Consider the following 18,307-nt stretch of genomic DNA (forward strand, 5'->3'; position numbering starts at 1 on the left):
CACCAGAGAAAGACTACCCTTTCCTATAGCAGCAGCTGCAGCAGCAGGAAGGAGGCCCACCTGGGGACGCTTCTGGTGGCTGTGGGACGTTTAAGTTAGGTTCCAAGTGTTGATTACTGTCATGGATGGGGTATCTTGTTGGCACCTTAAGGTCACTCTAGAAGACTCTGTTTCCTTAAGGGCCTATGAGAAGTTGTAGGACAAGAGTCTGAGGTTTAATCCAAGGGGAGGGGACAGCCTGTGGCCACCGAGCCGGTTGACAGGGACAGTGAGAGGCTCTGAGGATCTTACCCTGCTGGGTATCACTTCTGTCCTTGTTCCCCACTTTAGGGGAAGGGTCTTCATAACTGCCAATTACGTGACCAAGAGATTTAAGCTTGTCCTTCCGGGACCATAGTTCAGTGTTTTTTTTTTTTGTTTGTTTGTTTTTTTTAAATAAGTTAAACATGACTTAATCATGAATATTAACAAGTATTTTCTAAGCCATTCTCATCTATAATTTTAAAAAGAGGTAAAGAGAGGGGACTGCCTTTACCTCAGTCATCAAGGTCAGTAATACTAAAAAAGGAGTCCCTGTGGGTCACAGGACTTCGTTCACTAAGAACACTTGCAAGGTAGAGGAGAAATGAAGGCAAGAAGGAGGCTTAGAAGTGTAGAGAGAGTGACGGCTGCTGGAGGAGTTACAGCTGTGAGCACAATATACACATTCCCACGTGTATATTGAACTTATATTGACTATATTGACTATGAACTTGGTTTGGTTCTGAGAGCCTGTGCTGACTGTGGACAGGTCAGCCGGTAAATTACTGAAATCTACATCCAAAACTCACGAAGTACTCTATGTAGCTAATTGAATTTAAATAAAAAAAAGAAAAAAAATGTCAGCCGACTTAAAAACGAACAGTATGGCAGTGGCTTCATTGCTGAAATGCCACTGAGGCTCTTCACAACCTGGGAGCTGCACTAGGGAAAGTCAGTGGCCCCCAAAGGAGGGGAGAGTGTCAACACCCAAGGGAAGGTCAGAAGAATGGGGGAATTTCAACCCGGTCGTTTGGCAGTTATCTTAGCAAGTTATCTTAGCATTCTCATCAACAACAGCAGATTTATAAGATGTGATAAAGGTGTGCATATGGGTCTTCCTTTCCTGTCTTATCTTTAATTAGACATATGATTAAGGAGCACAAGACCATCCAGTACTCCCAAACGCAGCCTGGAACACGGTCTTTAATTTGTTTAATTGTCGAGAAAGAAAAAGTCTAATGTAAATGTGTTTGTTTTCCAATTCCAAATGGTGAGTCGGGGGAAAGGGATCCCACTCGACTTTCACGAGGGGAATGATTTGCTTATAGAGCATGGCCTGAATCCTGGTTCTGTGGCCCATTAGCAGCAAACACTGTGGAAGAAACTCCACATCTCAGGGAACTGACAGGCCTCCCAGGTAAGAGTCAACTCAATTGATACAATGATCATTCTTATTGGACCTGAGTCTTTCTTGAGTCCTTTGGCAAAATGAAGTTAGCAGCTGCGGCCACGGTCTGAACTGTTGACAGTTTCTCTTACAATAACACTACAACTGAATCTGGCACACTCAACACTCTGCATGCAGGTGTTTTTTTGTTTGTTTGTTTGTTTGTTTTTTCCCCTCAATTTTTAAAAATTTTAAGATGCATCTGTTCTTACATATTTTACTGTAAACGTGAGCTTTTTCTATTCTATCTTTTATTTGGTTTTGTACTCAAGTATTAGGAACCATTGGCAGAATAAAAGTTTTGATCTAGAGTGTAGTCTAAAGATTAAATTAAATGTGCACAAGATGATCCTACAGTGAGATAGGAATTAAGTGGGGAGTTATTGTAATTGACTGCCTGTCTTACTCGTGGAGTGACTGGTGGGCAGGGATCAGTGTCCAGGACACTAATCCTTTTCTTGAGAACAGTATAGGTGCCCACTGTCAACACAAGTTCTTTTGTTAAAGATTTTTATTTATTTGTCAGAGAGCGAGAGAGAGCCCAAACAGAGGGAGCAGCAGGCAGAGGGAAAGGGAGAAGCAGACTCCCCACTGAGCAGGGAGCCCACTGTGGGGCTTGATCCCAGGACCCTGGGATCATGCCCTGAGCCAAAGGCAGGTGCTTAACCACTGAGCCACCCGACATCCCTCACTGCAAGTTTTAAAATTGTATCTGAATTATAAATCTACTCTATTGGAAGGCATATTGGTAAGCTCTGGATTATTTAGGAGTTCTTTATTTCTCTGTGGTGCTATTTTCCCTCTACTACTCTGCTTTTACTTAACTAGAATGTGGGAAGAGGAAGACAGAAGAAGGGAGAATGAATTTTGTAAAATATTCGCTCAGAGTTTTATTGGGCCTGATGTGGAATTCAAAGTTGACTGACTTCATCTGTGATTGGACAGAAATATCTAGTGATACAGAAAAGGTTCTCCTAGCAAAGCTCAAATAAACATGACTTTCAGGACTAAATGCAATTTTCTTTGGGGAAGGGAAGTGGAATTTGGAGGGATTCTTTTGGAAACGGAAGGAGAAATTGCCACTTTGTTCCATGCCCATCTTCCCCTTGGAAATTTATTGCTTATGGTTAGCAATTTGTGTTTGTTTATATGAATATTAATATTTACATATTAAAAGTATTTTTGTATAAAGAGATAATACAGACATATTAGCAACTATTTTACTGTCAGAAAGAGTAGGGGATTGAAATGACTAGGTGATTCTAGCAAAGAAAAAATCTCTTCCACATTATCTGGAAAAGTCAGGTAATTGAACATCTCTGTTTTATTCTGAATGGCTTCAAAATTAAAAGTGTTGCTTTATTCATTCATTTGTTTCATGCACAAGTTAAGCACTTATATACTCACTCACTCACTCAGCAAATCCTTTCTGGGGTCTGCTCTGTGCACATCACCCAGCTATACCACCTGCTCTCATTCCTACTGTAGAAGACGGGGAAATCACCCAGCCATCTGAGTTCATGAAAATCCCTTCTTTTGGATTAACAAGAGCATTCTGTAAAGCTTGCTGTCTATGGCACCAGCAACTGGCCAATGAAGAAAGAGCCGAGGTTTCTAGTAGGCCGGATGGTCAAGATGGCAGCCACTGTATGAAGCCATAGCCCCCACTCTTGACGAGTAGGGGCTGCAGCCTCTTTTCTCCTTCCAAGAAACAGCTGCACTGATCAGAGAAAGACTATGTTTTTCCACAGCAGCAGCAGCAGGAAGGAGGCCCCCTTCCCGCCTGGTGGCTGTGGGACGTTTAAGTTAGGTCCCAAGTGTTGAGTACTGTCATGGAACGGGGCATCTTGTTGGCACCTTAAGGTCACTCTAGAAAACTGGGTTTCCTTAAGCGTCTATGAAAAATTGTGGGGAAAGAGTCTGAGGTTTAATCCAAGGGGCTTGAGGTGATCTCCCGCGGTCCCCCTTATTAAGGACTGCCTGTTCGCATGCTCACATGTGTCATTGGACAGCTGAATTCACCCATCATTGAGAGGTTCTTATTTTCTCTTGAAAAGTAGCAGGGTTTTTGTTGAATCTTTGAAGAAGGCCAGGCACTGTTCTACATTTTGGGAGACTGAGGGAAAAAAAAAGAAGCAGCAGCAGCTGGATTTGATGCCTGCCAAAATCAGGTGGCAATCAGGTAGCAATCAGGGAGGTGGTAGAGGTAGATCCATTGGGACCTCTGGTCCCCAAGAACATAAACAGAAACTGCTGGTTTCCCACTGGAGACGAGGAAGGACAGGAACGTGGTGGGGAATGCCCCTCGGTTTGCACAGAATGACATTCCTCCTTGGCGACCACAACCCTGTTGCAAGACCTCTGCTATCTTGATTCCACTACAGGGATCCTCGTATGAATTCATTTTTGTGGTAAACGAGGGCTCTGGGTCACTGTGCTGTCACACAGCTCCCCCCTCTTCATCTGTGAACGTATCAAGACTTTCCTATAGAGAATTGGAACTGGAATTTAAAGAATGCATATTTCAGCCCATGGTTAATACATAACAAGGGCAAGTGTGACGTCTGGTACCAAAGCAAATTCCTTCATGCCGTTGTGGTCCAGGTGTCAATTTGTGGCTTCTCACTCGATTTTCAATGGTAGGGAATGAAAATGTTTGTAAATATGATCTAATGCCCCAATTTCCAATTCTCTGCAGAGCCTTTACATTTTCGTTTTTAATAGTCGTTATATTTGCCCAGAGGGTTGATAGCAAAGACAGATTCTTAAGGATGAACTGTAACATTCGTTATTCATCATCTTTCCCTTTCCCCCAACGACTACAAATTAAACTCTGAGTCCTATTTATTTTCTTTGCTGCTGCTAACGCTGTGGAATTCCGAAAACATTATTTTTCCCTTCCAAAGAGGATCATCACTGTAGTGAAGCCATCATTTTGCAGACAGACCAACTTTGTAAGATTTTATATGGCTTTGCCTAAGAGTTTAAGTTTTAATACCAGCAAAAAAATACCTAGAATGTGGGGAAGTATTTCTGCTTCTGCCTGCCGATGCCAGATTAAGTGACTAAATCAGATTAATGTTATTTATTGCTTGGGAGAACACCTTTTAGTTTGACTCAGCCTTGGTCCTTAGAAGCTTTAGTAAACATCCCTAGATGAAGCTCTGGACCTATGAACTGTATATTTTATATTTTTTCCCAGATGGGAGGAAAAAAAAAAAAGCAATAGCAATGAGCTAAAAAAAACCCCACAAAAACACAAAAACCCACAAAAAACAAACAAACCAAAAAAAAATATAAATTGGGGACCAGTGATCTCCAACATTCTAGGTTCTTTGGAGCAGTGGGTCCCAGTGAAGGAAATGTTTGGCAATTGCTCAAGAAAAGTGCTGCCCATATTTAGCATTACCTAGTACTGTGAGGGTATCCAGCCTGTAAAGATGAATTTAAATAAATATAAACAAGAAAACAAGCATCTAAAAAAAAAAAAAAAAGAAGCATAGGGAATGAAACCACTCCAAGCATCATTAAAAAATGCATCTATTTATTACCACCTGGTTTCATGAGTCTGAGGTGATTCATATGCTTTTTGTCAAGAGAATATCCATTGTTGTGGCAAAATTAAATGTATTTTGATACTGCTTGCCATATTTATCTATCTGTTCAATCAGAAAAAAAGTTGCCTCATCACTCTGACATATATTACTTTTTCAATTTCCTCTTAGTAATTTTTTTTAATACTCTTTAGGGTGAGACCACGGAGTTTCTCATTTCTCACAACAAAGACGGTAACTCATTAGAATGATGCTGATGAGTTTTTCTCATAAAATTGCATCCTCATTTTCAAAGGTGACCAATCTGCCCCCTTAGCCACAGCCATCAGGCAGGTGTCGATGGATGTGATTGAAAGGGCCAATGCACCTGTCCTGGTGTGGTTTCTCATGGTTTTGCGCTTCCTATTTTAAATGTCCCTGTGTGTATGTGTGTGTGTGTGTGTGTGTGTGTGTGTGTGTGTACTGACTCAGGTTCTTCCAATGCAGTCCAAAAAAATGTAATTTATCATAATGAATCAACCACCACTGTAATGATTTTTTTAACTGTCCTGTTCTAAGCTCAGTAATGTAAAATTTATACCAATGGTATGAATTTTGGAATTTTTAATTTCAAAAGCTGTTTTTGAAGTATAGCTTTATCAGGAATAAGTTTGGTTCCTTTTAGGATTTTATTTATTTATTTGAGAGAGAGTGTGAGCGAGACAGAGCACAAGCTGGGGGAGGGGCGGGGGATAGGGAGGAGCAGACTCCCGGCTGAGCAGGAACTTGAAGTGAGATTCGATCCCAGGACCCTGGGATCCTGACCTGAGCTGCAGGCAGCAGCTTAACCACCTGAGCCACCCAGGTGCCCCAAGGATGTCACCTTTTATATTAAAAAACGCAAATAGTTCCTTTCTAATTCAATAATACTGAGAAGATCCCACATTAAAAATCCATCCATAACTTGCAATGAGATCTTCCAATTCCGTGTCAGGTTAAAAGAGTTTTGTTTTGGTAGCAATACATATCACTAAATCTCTTCCTTTTGGTTGCCTGGGAGAGCTTGCTAATGTCACCTAAAGATTTACTGAAGGCAGGTGAATATGTTTTTTATTCTAGAGCATCAAGGAAAGCAGCAGTAGTTAAATGAACCTAGCAGGTAATAATACTCCTGTGCCCCTGCCTTTGGATTAAATGAAGTCCAGCAGCCACGTAGTCATGATAGAGAGGGAAAGTACACATTGCCTAGCCTTCTGCTGCTTACACTGTAGAGAAAGCGAGGCAGCCAGCTTAACCTGTTACTAACGGTGTGGGCAGTGGACTCAAAATCCTCCTCCTGGCCCTCCATGTGCTGGAGTGACCATAGGTCTCAAGATGCACGGGGTCAAGGGAACAAGACAGTAGGGGTGGAGTTTGCTGGCTAACTCTGCTGTGTTAAGCATTTAACATCCTTTCTGACTTGCATACTCCTTACAGCAGCCCCTAAATGTTAGTAGTTTAAAAAACTGAACAAAGTAAACAGACAATGCCATTTTCATCAGGCACCTTAATGCTGGGTGCTTAAAAGCATTTCCCCATAAGACTTCAATATAGTTAACAACTCTACTTTAGATCAGCCACCCTAAGTGGATTAAAATATATGCGGGTGAAGAGCCTGAGATATTTATGGAAAGGCTGCCGTATGGCAGGCAGTGTCTGTTCCCGAGGTGCCGAAAGCGGTTTCACTCAGAAGAAAGCCGAGCTTCGAAGGCTTCGAAGAAACTAGATCTTCCCTCAAATCCAGACTCTTTCCCTTACTAACTGTGTGGCTCTGGGAAGTTGGTTCCCTTCTCTGAACCCGTGCTTGCTCAGATGTAAATTAGAGATATTAGACCAAGAGCAATGTGAGAATGAAATGAAATGATGAATTTTTGTAAAATGCTTATCGAATAACGTATTAGCTTATATGAAGTGCTCTATTCATTCACTCCTCAGATTTTATTACTATGTTTATGCTTACTGTGGGCCAGGTGTCATTCTAGCCGCTTGCGATACATCGGTGAGTAAGAAAGTTTTAAATTCGTATCAGATCACAGCGATAAGAGCCATCACTAATAGCAGACAAGAATTGAGTTTCCATCCTGCCATCAGCTGGGTGATCTTGGAGGTTTGTTAATCTGTACAATAGGGATCAGGCATAGTCCATGGTTGGGGTAAAGGTGAAATGAAATAATAGAATATTATTGAATGCTAAGCAAATCTTTACTATGTAGAAAGTGCTCAGTAGGGGCACCTGGGTGGCTCAGTCAGTTGAGCGTCTGACTTTGGATCAGGTCATGATTCCAGGGTCCTGGGATTGAGCCCTGCACAGCGCTCCTTGCTCAGCGAGGAGCCTGCTTCTCCTTCTCCCTCTGCTGTTCCTCCCCACCTTGTGCTCTCTCACTCTCAAATAACTAACTAAATAAATAAAATCTTAAAGAAAAAAAAGAAAGTGCTCAATAGATGGCAGGAATTTAGGAATTTTATTACTGTTAGTACGAATCCCTCTAACAACCCAGAGAGGAAGGGACTGTTGTCAGTGCACAGAAGCGAAGACAGCCGCTGAGTTAAACTAGCTGCCTTGCCTGGGGTGGCAGAGCTGCTTGGGGATGGTCCCTAACTTGGAAGCCTGTACTCTTTACAGTGGGCGCCTTCCATGGGACCAAGTAGGCCTTCCCACTCTCCACCTCTAACTCTCAGACACAGTGTTCTGGTGAATATCTATCGAGAAGTGTCAGAGGTAGGGAGTGTGTAATGTGTTTCCTTTGTGTACCGGGGTGGTGCTTGACTGATGGCATTGACTTCTAGGTACAAAGCTGTATCACATCTCGACTGTGCTGTCACCCTGAATGCCCCACCTTACGACATCTCAGGATCTACTTATATTGTTACTTTTACAAGATGGAAAAGGTTAGTTGATGAATTGATTCACAATTTGGAGCAATGTTCTATGTGAATGCATTGAATTTGGTTGGATTGTGCAAAGGCCTCCTTCTGTATGTTTGAACTTGAACCTGGCTCTTCCCACTGTTCTGAATTATGACTTTTCCATTCCTACCTACTTCTGATCTATTTCTCATTTCTCCCTTATTGGCCTGTGAGTTGAGGACATGTTGCCCACGTCTTTAAGAAGAATGTGTCGTGTCAACAACTGACAGGCCAACAAAAAAGTTGGGTGTATCATTGGGCATATGGCGTAGTAAACGGTTGGGTGAACATTTATTTGGAGGTTGAATGCATCTTACATGTAAATTTAATGTTTTCTCCTCTTTAGGAATGTTCTTCTTAACCATAAAAATCTTTCACTGAAAAAACTGATATTGATTTAGGGATGCTAAGTCAAAATTCAGTACTTCCTCTCTTTCCTCACCCTCAGACCCAAATCAGGTTTAATTTTCATTCTCTAGTTGTGAAAACTGAGACATAAATAGCTTCTACTTCCATCCCTGACTTTCTACTATAAAATGTGATTACTGAAAAGAGAATTATCGTCAACAGCCCAGTCTTTTTGATATTGTATTTGGTTAAGGTTATTTATCAAATAAATAACACACTTCCTCAATTATAAGAGTCCCACATTTTTTCTATTTTTAATATCTGTGAAATCAGGTTGCCCTAACAGTTGATGTATCTGTTTAGTGCGGTAGTATTTTCTTCCATTGTAAAAAAGCTGTTCTTAAACTGATGGTTTAATTTACTATCAGTGACTTCCTAAACTCAGAATACAGTATTAGCTATTACTCTTTTTCTTTGGAAGAGCTTACTTCCCTAGAAGGGAGGCTTCCAAAGAGAAGGATATAGAAATGTATAGTGCCTTGCCACTCTGGGAGCTTCCTCAATTCCAAAATCACTTTACTGAGGGATACTACAAAAAGCTCCAAGCCAACATTCACTGACCTGGTGTTTCCTATGTGGCTCTGAAAGGCTCACTTTGCTGAGCGCCCATATCAAGGACATAGCATGCACTTTTCCGGCCTGTCTCAGCTGACTGGCTGGCAGGCAGGGGACCCGCAGTCCCCCAGACCCTGATGCCCTGGGGCTCATATTCCCCTCGGCAAGATAAAGTGGAGACCTGAGGTCATTTTTTTTCAAGATTATCTCATTGCTTTAGAGACTCCCTCCTTTTCTGGTTCCTCAGATCAGCAAAAATAATAAGGTGAGAATACTGATTAAAATAACATATTTATTTTGGCAAGGTTTACATTTTTTTGTAGTTTTCAAGTGTGTGTTTATATATCTTCAAGAGAAATCTTCGAGGTTGATAGGGTGAGAATTACAGTTACTATTTGCCGATGGAGCGAGGAAGTTTCTGGGAGTCTGTGTCCTGTCTAACGGAGCATCCAGGAAATGAACCCAGGTCTTTAAACCTAAGAAAGTGATGATGGTACTGGAGGATGAGGTTGGACTTGGGGCTCAGATCTCAGTTCTGCCAGTTTCTTAAGGTTTCATCTCAAAAGTTTGCTTGTGTGCACAGCCGGGGTAATCAAACTGCGTGCTCTTCTAAGAACTAACACGGTTCTAGAGCTTTGCTCACCGAAATGAGCTACATGTGCACGGGTTAGTGATACTACCTTGCGGTCGGGATGGAATGTCAATGCTGCTAGTCAAAGATGCGAGGAGTCGGATCAGTTCTGAGGAAGCTGTCTGTGAATAGTATCTCGAAACCCATTACCTGTTTGGAATTATAGCTGTTAATTAGGTTGTTTCATTAGTTAATTGGCCCCTTTCCTATTTATCTGGAAAGAATGTGCCCATTCTCCATTCAGGAGCCTACACAAGAACACATTTCCCTGTTCCCAGGAAAATGAAATATTATGTTGAAGAACTGAAAAAAAAAAAAAAAAGCAGTGGAGAAAAAAAATGTAACACCACCACCATCCAAAGTTCTGCTGTAGATAAAAGAGAACTTGGTTCTCTCTGGCTCAATCTACAGGGTAAATCCCCTAAAACAAGATTTTTTTTTTTTAAATTGTGTATTTCTGGCCACTCCTTTAATTGCGAACGACAGGTTGCACTGGGTGGAGCGTGGGAAGAAAGATTTCAGAGGGTGCTTCATTTTTAGTTCAAACTGGCCAACTCTCCAGGGTGTTGGCTTTAATAGGATTAACCCTCTCATTTCAGAAATGGGGGCTGTAAGGAGGAATCACACGGTGGGGAGGGAGAGGCGACCTCTGGCCCGGCAGCCAAGGTGTGGGCTGAACCATTCACTGTCACGTACAGGGCCAGGGCATGCTCCTGCCGTCTCAGAGACCCAATTATGTCCCGCGCGTCAGCAGGCGAGCCACTGCAGAGGCAAGGTCTCCCATCAAATCCATCTCCCGCGAAATCACTGCGGAGCCCAGGGCCATCAGGGCTCATTAGCGCCATTTACCATCCAGGGAGGCCCACTCCTCAAAAGGGCGAGGACCCAGGACCCGAGGGCCAGGCCCGGGGTCACTCCACCAGCCGGCCCCCTCCTCTCCGGCCCTGACCGGAGGATCCGGGCGGCGCGTCCTGAGGGGACCTGCGATGGCCCTGCGCGCTGGCGGCGCAGCCGCGGGGTCAGAGCGGCGTCCGTCCACCTCCCTGTCTCCGCTCCCCGCAAACGTGCTCTGGGATGTGCGCGCCCTCAAAGCCGGGAGGGGGCTCTTTCGGACTGAATCATCAGCTCGCAGTCCAAAGCGCGGATAGGAACGAAGCGAATGACTCCCCGCAGCATTTCCCAAAGCGTGCTCTGCAGAGGTCCATTCTGCGAAATGTGGGGTGAACAGGAAGTTTGGGGAAAGCGGGGTCCGACAAGTTAAAGGGGTCTGGGGAGCGTCGGAGCCCAGCTGCCCGGCCCGGCGGAGCCCCTCGGGGCGGAGCCCGCGCCCCCCCGCCTCCCGGCCGGGACCCTCCTTCGTGCAGCGCCCCGGGGGGCTCATTTATTTCCAAGGCGCACACTTAGGGAAACGGGGCTTTAATGCAATGGCCTCTCCTGAAATGAGGAAATAAAGCTCTCAATTGGGCTCGAAGGGGAAATTTGATATGTTAGTAGAAAGATTGAGGTTGTTTATTGTTGTTATTGTTTCATCTTTATTACTCAGATGAAGCCAGGGTAAAATTCTTATAATATTACTAACCCCATGAACATTTATTTCCCAGTCTCCGGAAAGAGCAGATTTTAAAAGTGTTAAAAAATGTGATTAAGGGGCGCCTGGTGGCTCAGTCGGTTGAGCCTCTGACTCTTGGATTAGGCTCAGGTCAGGATTTCAGGGTCCTGAGCTGAAGCCCCCCTCCCCACCCCAACTGGCTGGTCCTGGGTTTGGAGCCTGCTTGGGGTTCTCTGTCTCCCTCCCTACCTTGCACATGCACCCTTTCTCTCTCTCTTAAAAAAAAAAAAAAGATGTGATTAACAAAATGCATATTTGATAAGTATTCTACTGCATGTGATTGTATTTTTACACCTTTTTAAGACTTTATAGAATGATATTTGCAAGTGAGAAAAGAAAATCTTTTGTCAGACTGTTTTTTGAGTTTTGGTTTAGAAAACATGGCCAAAACCATTATCTAAATAGATTGTTCTGTTCATATTTGGGCAAAAATATACAGACACCAACCCTGAATTTTTAGATACCTACTCTGAATTTTCAGCAAAACATATTTGATTCTTAGTTATGCAACATGTCTATTTTTAGTATTAAAAATGGTATTCTGTACATATGATTTTGTAGCTTTTTAGAAAGATACCTTTTTTCTTTTCTTTTCTTTTCCTTTTTTAGTAAAGATGTAAAACTTGCATGAAAGGAATTACCAGTGTTATAGTATCTATCACCTTGGAGGGAGGGGCATGAGGAGAAAGTGTCAAGGCCTCAACTGTATCAGTAATGTTTTATTTCTTCTAAAAATAAACAAGAGAACTAAAGCTTATATGGAAAGATGTTAATACTTAACATCTCTGAAGGATCCTTTTTTTTTTTTTTTTGTAAAATATTATTATTATTATTTTTTTAAGTAGCCTCCATGCCCAATGTGGAGGCCCACTTGGGGCTTGAACTTAAGACCTTGAGATCAAGACCTGAGCCAGAATTAAGAGTCAGATGCTTAACCGACTGAGCCACCCAAGTGCTCCTGAAAAAATTATATTTACCTTTTCATACATCTAATGTGTTTTATTATAAAAAATAAAATAAGAGGCACCTGGGTGCTTCCATTGGTTCAGCATCTGCCTCTGGCTCAGGTCACAATCCTTGGGTCCTGGGATCAAGCCCTGCATTGGGCTCCCTGCTCAGTGGGAAGTCTGCCTCTCCCTCTTCCTCTGCCCCTACCTCCCCCACTCCCACGCTTGTTCACTCTCTTTTGATCTCAAATCAATAAATAAAATCTTTAATAAAATACAGTAAGAATATGTGTGAAACTCCCTAAATTCCTGATCCACTCGCTCTAGCTGGGTGTGTGTGAGGCCCCCCATTTGCTCTAGTCACATTGTCTGAGTTAACACACTTTATCTCCTTTGCACAGGGTTTGAAATTCGTTTTACAAAGGTGGGCAGCTATGGCTTTATTTGTTCTCCTGTACAGATCTAATAAAACCCACAGAAAGGTTCAATGGACCTCAATTGAATAAATGTATTACATCTCAATTCTCTGGCGGAAATTTGCATTTATTACAACTTCATCTTCGTTCATCTTGTAGTGATTTTCTCTGAAAGAGTCTCCTCTTTCCATTTAAATTATGTGTTGAATTACTTTAGCCACCTATAGTTCAGGGCCAATTGCTGGCTTTTCATTTAAAGAAGAATAGCTATAACATGAATTTATTGATAACAATATACTTTATTAAATACTTAAGACATATCCGGCACTGTGCTCAGCCCATTGCTTGCTCTCTCATGTTTAACCCCACCATGAAGTATGTGAGATCTCTTATCAGTCCCATCTTCACTGATGAGGAGACAGGGGCCCAGACGAGCTCTGTAACTTATCCAAGGCCAGATAGCTAGAAATGTGTGCCAATCAAACCTGTTTCCTTCAAAGCCCGGGATCTAAGCTGCTCTACTCCCTTCTAGAGATGCTCTTTAGCCTTTGACGATTATAATTCAGAGGAATGTCCCAATCTAGAATTCTTCAATTCTAAGACATGTATTTTTCACATATTTGAAAGTTATGGTATTAGGATGGTCTCCCAATTGATGTGTACAGACGCGGGACCGGTGGTGTTCCTGCCTTGGCCTTCTTCAACCCAGGGCTGCCATGAATAGAGGCAACTCACCGTCCATGGTTTTGCACAGTCAAGGGTGTACTTTCTAAGCTACGTTGCAGAGGCTACTACTGGAACTGAGAGATTGCTTTTCTTTGAGCATGACCTGGTCCTTTTAGACGGCAATGCCTCCCTACTGCAAATCCTTCTGTCTTGCCAAAGCAGCTCTGCTCAACTACTGTTTCTTCATGTAATGCTGCGTGTATTCTTAAGTCATGAAGCGAACGGGTAGGTCCTTTAAATTTTTCTCCTTTTTATACATTAAAAAAGTAAAGGCACCCGGGTGGCTAGTCCATTAAATGTCTGCCTTCGGCTCAAATCATCATCTTGGGGTCCTGGGATCGAACCCTTGCATCGGGCTCCTGCTCAGTGAGGGGTCTGCTTCTCCCCCTCCCTCTGCAGTACCCCCTGCCCGTGTTCTTTCTCTCTGTCAAATAAATAAATAAAATATTTAAAAAAATAAAAATAAGAAAAAGATTTTAAAAAGTAATGTTGTTTTGTTTTGTTGATTTTTTTTTTTTAACTTGACTGTTTCTTTAAGGATGGTTGGGAAGGACTTTGGTTTGACTTGTTGCCGCTTAAGAAAATTTCACATCGGTCGAGAACTAATTTCATCAGGAAACATTCTGAGCTTCAGTTAAAATGTAAAATGCTTTTCTTAGCCCCAGGATAAAATGAAATTTCATTTGCTTTTACTTTTCTGCAATAATGCCAATAAGGAGATATTGCCAGGGGCAATAGGGAAGCCAGTTCTATAGCTGAACAAATCGATGGTAAATCTACTTGCCAAATCCTGAGTATACCCACTGTACGAGTGTTAACACACACACACACACACACACACACACACACACCCCTACTGCACTATCTGTGGTAAGGCTAAGATTTCCTTAAAATAATTTAATGTTCTCCTGCTAAGATTCTCACATTTAAAACTCCTCGCACACACAGTGGGGGTTTGTGTGCACAGTGTGAACTGAAAACACATAGCATCTTAATTAATAATAACAGCATATACTGAGTGTTAGCATTACTGAATGATGTCTATGTGCCTGACCACAGGCTGAACTATTTAATCCTAGAAGATGGTTATCTTCTTATCCATTTTCTTTTTTAAGTTTACTTATTTATTTATTCGAGAGAGAGAACCCACATGACCGGGGAGAGGGGCAGGGTCAGAGGGAGAGGGAGAAGCAGATTCCTTGCCTAGTGTGGAGCCTGACTTGGGGCTCGATCTTAGGACCCTGAGATCATGACTAGAGCCGAAGGCAGATGCTTAACTGACTGAGCCACCAGGTGCCCCTTATCCCCACTTTTCAGATGAGGAAATTAAGGCATGAGAGAATTAAGTCAACCTGTGGTCTCACTGCCAATGAATGGCTGCCTGGTTCCAGAGCAGGAAACCTGCTGTGTGCTGGTTTTGCCTGTGTGCTGTACTGCCTCTTCCTATATATCCAAACCAAAGAGAGGTTTCCAGAAAATGCTAGACAGAACTCTAAACCGTGATGATGATGATGATGATGATGATGATAATTTCTGTAGCCGCTAATTATTACTGAGTCTTTAACTATATACTCCAGAACTATGGTAGGCTTTTTACACAACTGACCCCACTTAATCTTCAAATCTGGGGACTTCGATTTTATTATCTTTATTTCATAGTGAAACTGAAACCCAGAGAACTCATGTAACTTGCTTGAAGTCACAGAGCTAGTTAGTTATTGGCTGACCTGGGATTCAAACATGTGTCTTGCTAGTGCCCATTCCCTTGTCTGGCTTCCACACTCACAGGAGTTCCTGATTTAGGAAGCAAAGAGAACAAGAATGTTCTTCTCAGCAGTGTGACAGTCATTACACATTCCAAGATTATGAATTACCAATAGGACACTTGCTACCTTTTCACCTCAGAGTGAAGGTGGGTATGATACCATTTTTAAAAAATGGGGTACAATATTGCTTTGTGACTTCGGAATATAGTGTTTCTGTGAAAATGAATCACTCTTTGGAATAGTGCACAACTTCTGAATTAACCATAAATGGATGGCAGAGGCAGAAGGGGAAAAGAATGACTGAACTGGTTAGGGGGAAAAAAAGGAACTAAAAAACTAAAGTCCTTTAATAGATGGAGATTTCCCATCCCTTTAAATGCATTGAAAACCTGTAAATGGAAACAGTCAGATTCTAAGACAAGGAGACAAAAACTGCAAGTCCCCGATGAAGGGGCGCTTTCTCCCTGTTCAGATGGGGGCATGTCTCCCTCCCCTTCTCTGCAGGAAGACCAAGAGCCTTTTGCCCAGAAACCATGATCCACAGCCCTGGGCCTCCTCACCGAGGTTGTCTTAAACTTTGAGGATGAGGCTCTGGTTTAGAAAGATTAAATCACTGATTGCCCCAAGGTCCAAATTTAGAAACATGTAGAGCTTGAGCCCTATTCCAGGCAGGTCTGAATTTAGTCAGGGTTCTTTTCCTGGGTAAAACTGTCTCCGTTTCCAAGTAGCCAAGAGAGGGAACCTTAGCAGGAGGGAGCAAGTTTCAGGGGACCCCCCACCGGTGCCTTCTCTGCAGCCCGACCTCCCCCAAATATCAGCAGAGTAAAACAAGCTTTCTAAACCTAGGTGTAGATTTTAATGTTATGACTTCTGGGCAGACTTTCAAATGTAAAAAATAGTTGATGTCAAGAACTCAAATGAAAGGATCTATAAATATATTAAGAGTTTTCTCTTTGTACCTTCTCTGGTAAAGCTCTGTGGAGATTTTTAAGGAATTGAAAATGGGCTGGGTGAAGTAATTCTCATTTACATGGGTTTTTGAGCAAGGCTAATTATATGAACCTGATTCCAATGCAGTCTTATTTTTTGTACCGCATTAATAAAGGGTAAGGAACACACACACACACACACACACACACACACACACACCCCAAATAATTTTTGCCCTTCTTTTTTGTTATAATCTCACCACTTCATGAGGTTCAAACAAGTATCTTTATGCCAAGAGGTAAAAAGCATGCACTTTTTTCTGGAAAGATGATTGTGTTTATATTATGTTTTTTTAAAAACACACTCAGACACACACACACACACACAGACACAGACACAGACACACACACACACACACACACACACACACACAGCACTACGGGAACGTGGCCAATTCATTAGCTTTGGAAACTGAGTACCTCAGTCTTTTCCAGCACTAGGAGGAGTACATGACACCCCAGGGTATGTTTCTAAAACTCTCAGACAAGACTTCACGAGTGGGCAGTATCGATTCCTCTGTGATGTGATTTTTTTTTTTTTTTCACTTTAGGAGGTTCGTGCACCATATCAAATCAACTATTACAGCATAGTTTCTAAGACAGAAGAATTTTAAAATTAGAACCAACCCTTATTCGATATATGCAGAGTGCCCATCAAGGCTTTAATGGGAAGTTCATTTCCCTGTGGGTCCTCACGGGAGGGAGAACCATCCCCGGAGGTGGGAGCTGGCAAAGGCCAAGCGGAGTGGAAAGGCTGTAACTCTAGGCCCTCAGAAGGGGATGGATTTGTAACTGGCAAGATGACCCGCCATTAAATCACCAGAAGAATAAACTCCTAATAATTCCTTCTCGGCAATAAAGCATTTTCTCCATCACAAACTCACAAGCGGTGGGGCAGAGTGGTGCATTTTCCTTGGACTCTGGAACCGGAAAAGTCAGGGGGAAATACACATCAGTGGATATGCTTTCTATCTGGAACTCCTAAAATCTACATCTCAAGGGCCAGCTGCTGGCAGGAATGAATCGGGGTGTTCTATTTTGGGCAGAACTCTGGGAAGCAGCTTCCAGGACCGACCCGATCGGAGTATGAGTTACAGATATTATAACCAACTTTTCCTCCGTGCCCAAACCCCATCCCTCCAGAAATCGTAATAGGCTTTTGAGAGCCTCCACTTAGAGCCGGCTGCATAAAATGATGCTCTGATGAAAAGGGATTGGAACAAGGGTTAAAGCCGACATTGAGAGGTGACTGTGGAGGGCACGGTGTTCATACAACCCTCCTTTAATATGTGTGGTGTGCACCTGTGATAAGATGATTCATTACCTGGGGCTGCTCTTTGACAAGCTCCATCGTTCAGCCCTCGGGGTTCTGACGGGACAATCCCGCACCCGCCCAGGAAATATACCAAGGTCAGCTTTTTTGCCCTGGGACGTAGATTGAGATGGTTTAGCTTATAATGCATCTCTGTTTACTCTTTATGTAAAATAAAAACAGGGTGCAAGATGTCGCCATTCCTGTTCTTCACAGAGCAGGCCAAGCAGGGATCCGTAAACTCACTGCTGAGTAAATAAGTCTGGGAGGGAAAATCCTGAGAGCGTGCAAGCTCCTTCCACCTTGGGCTCACACCCTCAGAAGTGGCCACACTTGAGGTCAAGGCGCTCTATCCACTGAGGGTCAATGTCGAGCCTTTGAGTGGAGGGCGCTTCTGATACCCTCAGCTTTAGCTATGGTTTGCTTTCTCTGCAGTTTTTGGTTTACTGGGGTCTTGAACGGGGAGCCCCGTCATCTGAAGCTCTGTCAGTGTCCTCGGGACCGTGAGGCAGGCGCATGAGGGGTGTAAGGGGACCAGCACGCTGCCCATGACATGAGGAAGGTTTGCTGGCCCTGGCCCTGGCTGACTGAAGCAAGCCTTTAGACATACGCGACCCAGCCTGGCTTCCAGAAGAATCAGCAAGAGACCCTCACCCCTTCCCTTTGCTGCTCTCCCAAGAATGCACTGGTCCTTCCCATCACGCCCCCCCCCCCCCCCACACACAGTCAGAACCTGGCTTGCTTAGGGCTGCTTTAGAAATCTTAGAGCAACTGGGGAAGGAAACGTTCCAGTTTCCCCCCGCTGTCCAAGTTTAAAATGAATGAATAAATAAAAGAGGAAAACTGAATTTTTATTTTAAAAATTACCTTAAAAAAAAGGAAAAAGAAAAAAAGAATGCCCCGTCATGGAAAGTGTTTTCCTTCAGTTAAGGTCAGAACACAAGCCATCGTACAGAAATAAAAACAAACGAAAACTTAGCCATTCTAGGGGAAGGAAAAAA

General features: G+C 42.9%; 1 protein-coding gene and 1 long non-coding RNA gene across 3 annotated transcripts in view; one reads left to right on the plus strand and one right to left on the minus strand.

Annotated features, from left to right (window-relative positions):
- The window catches only part of POU6F2 (POU class 6 homeobox 2), a 370,943-nt gene that overhangs the window by 35,428 nt on the left and 317,208 nt on the right, over positions 1-18,307 (minus strand). The window lies entirely within an intron of this gene.
- LOC116569588 lies at positions 7,864-18,136 on the plus strand. The gene is made up of 3 exons (XR_004277090.1): positions 7,864-7,929; positions 15,028-15,151; positions 17,742-18,136. It is a non-coding gene; the product is annotated as an uncharacterized LOC116569588 (long non-coding RNA).

The sequence above is a fragment of the Mustela erminea genome, chromosome 11, assembly GCF_009829155.1.
Source record: "Mustela erminea isolate mMusErm1 chromosome 11, mMusErm1.Pri, whole genome shotgun sequence".
NCBI lineage: Eukaryota > Metazoa > Chordata > Mammalia > Carnivora > Mustelidae > Mustela > Mustela erminea.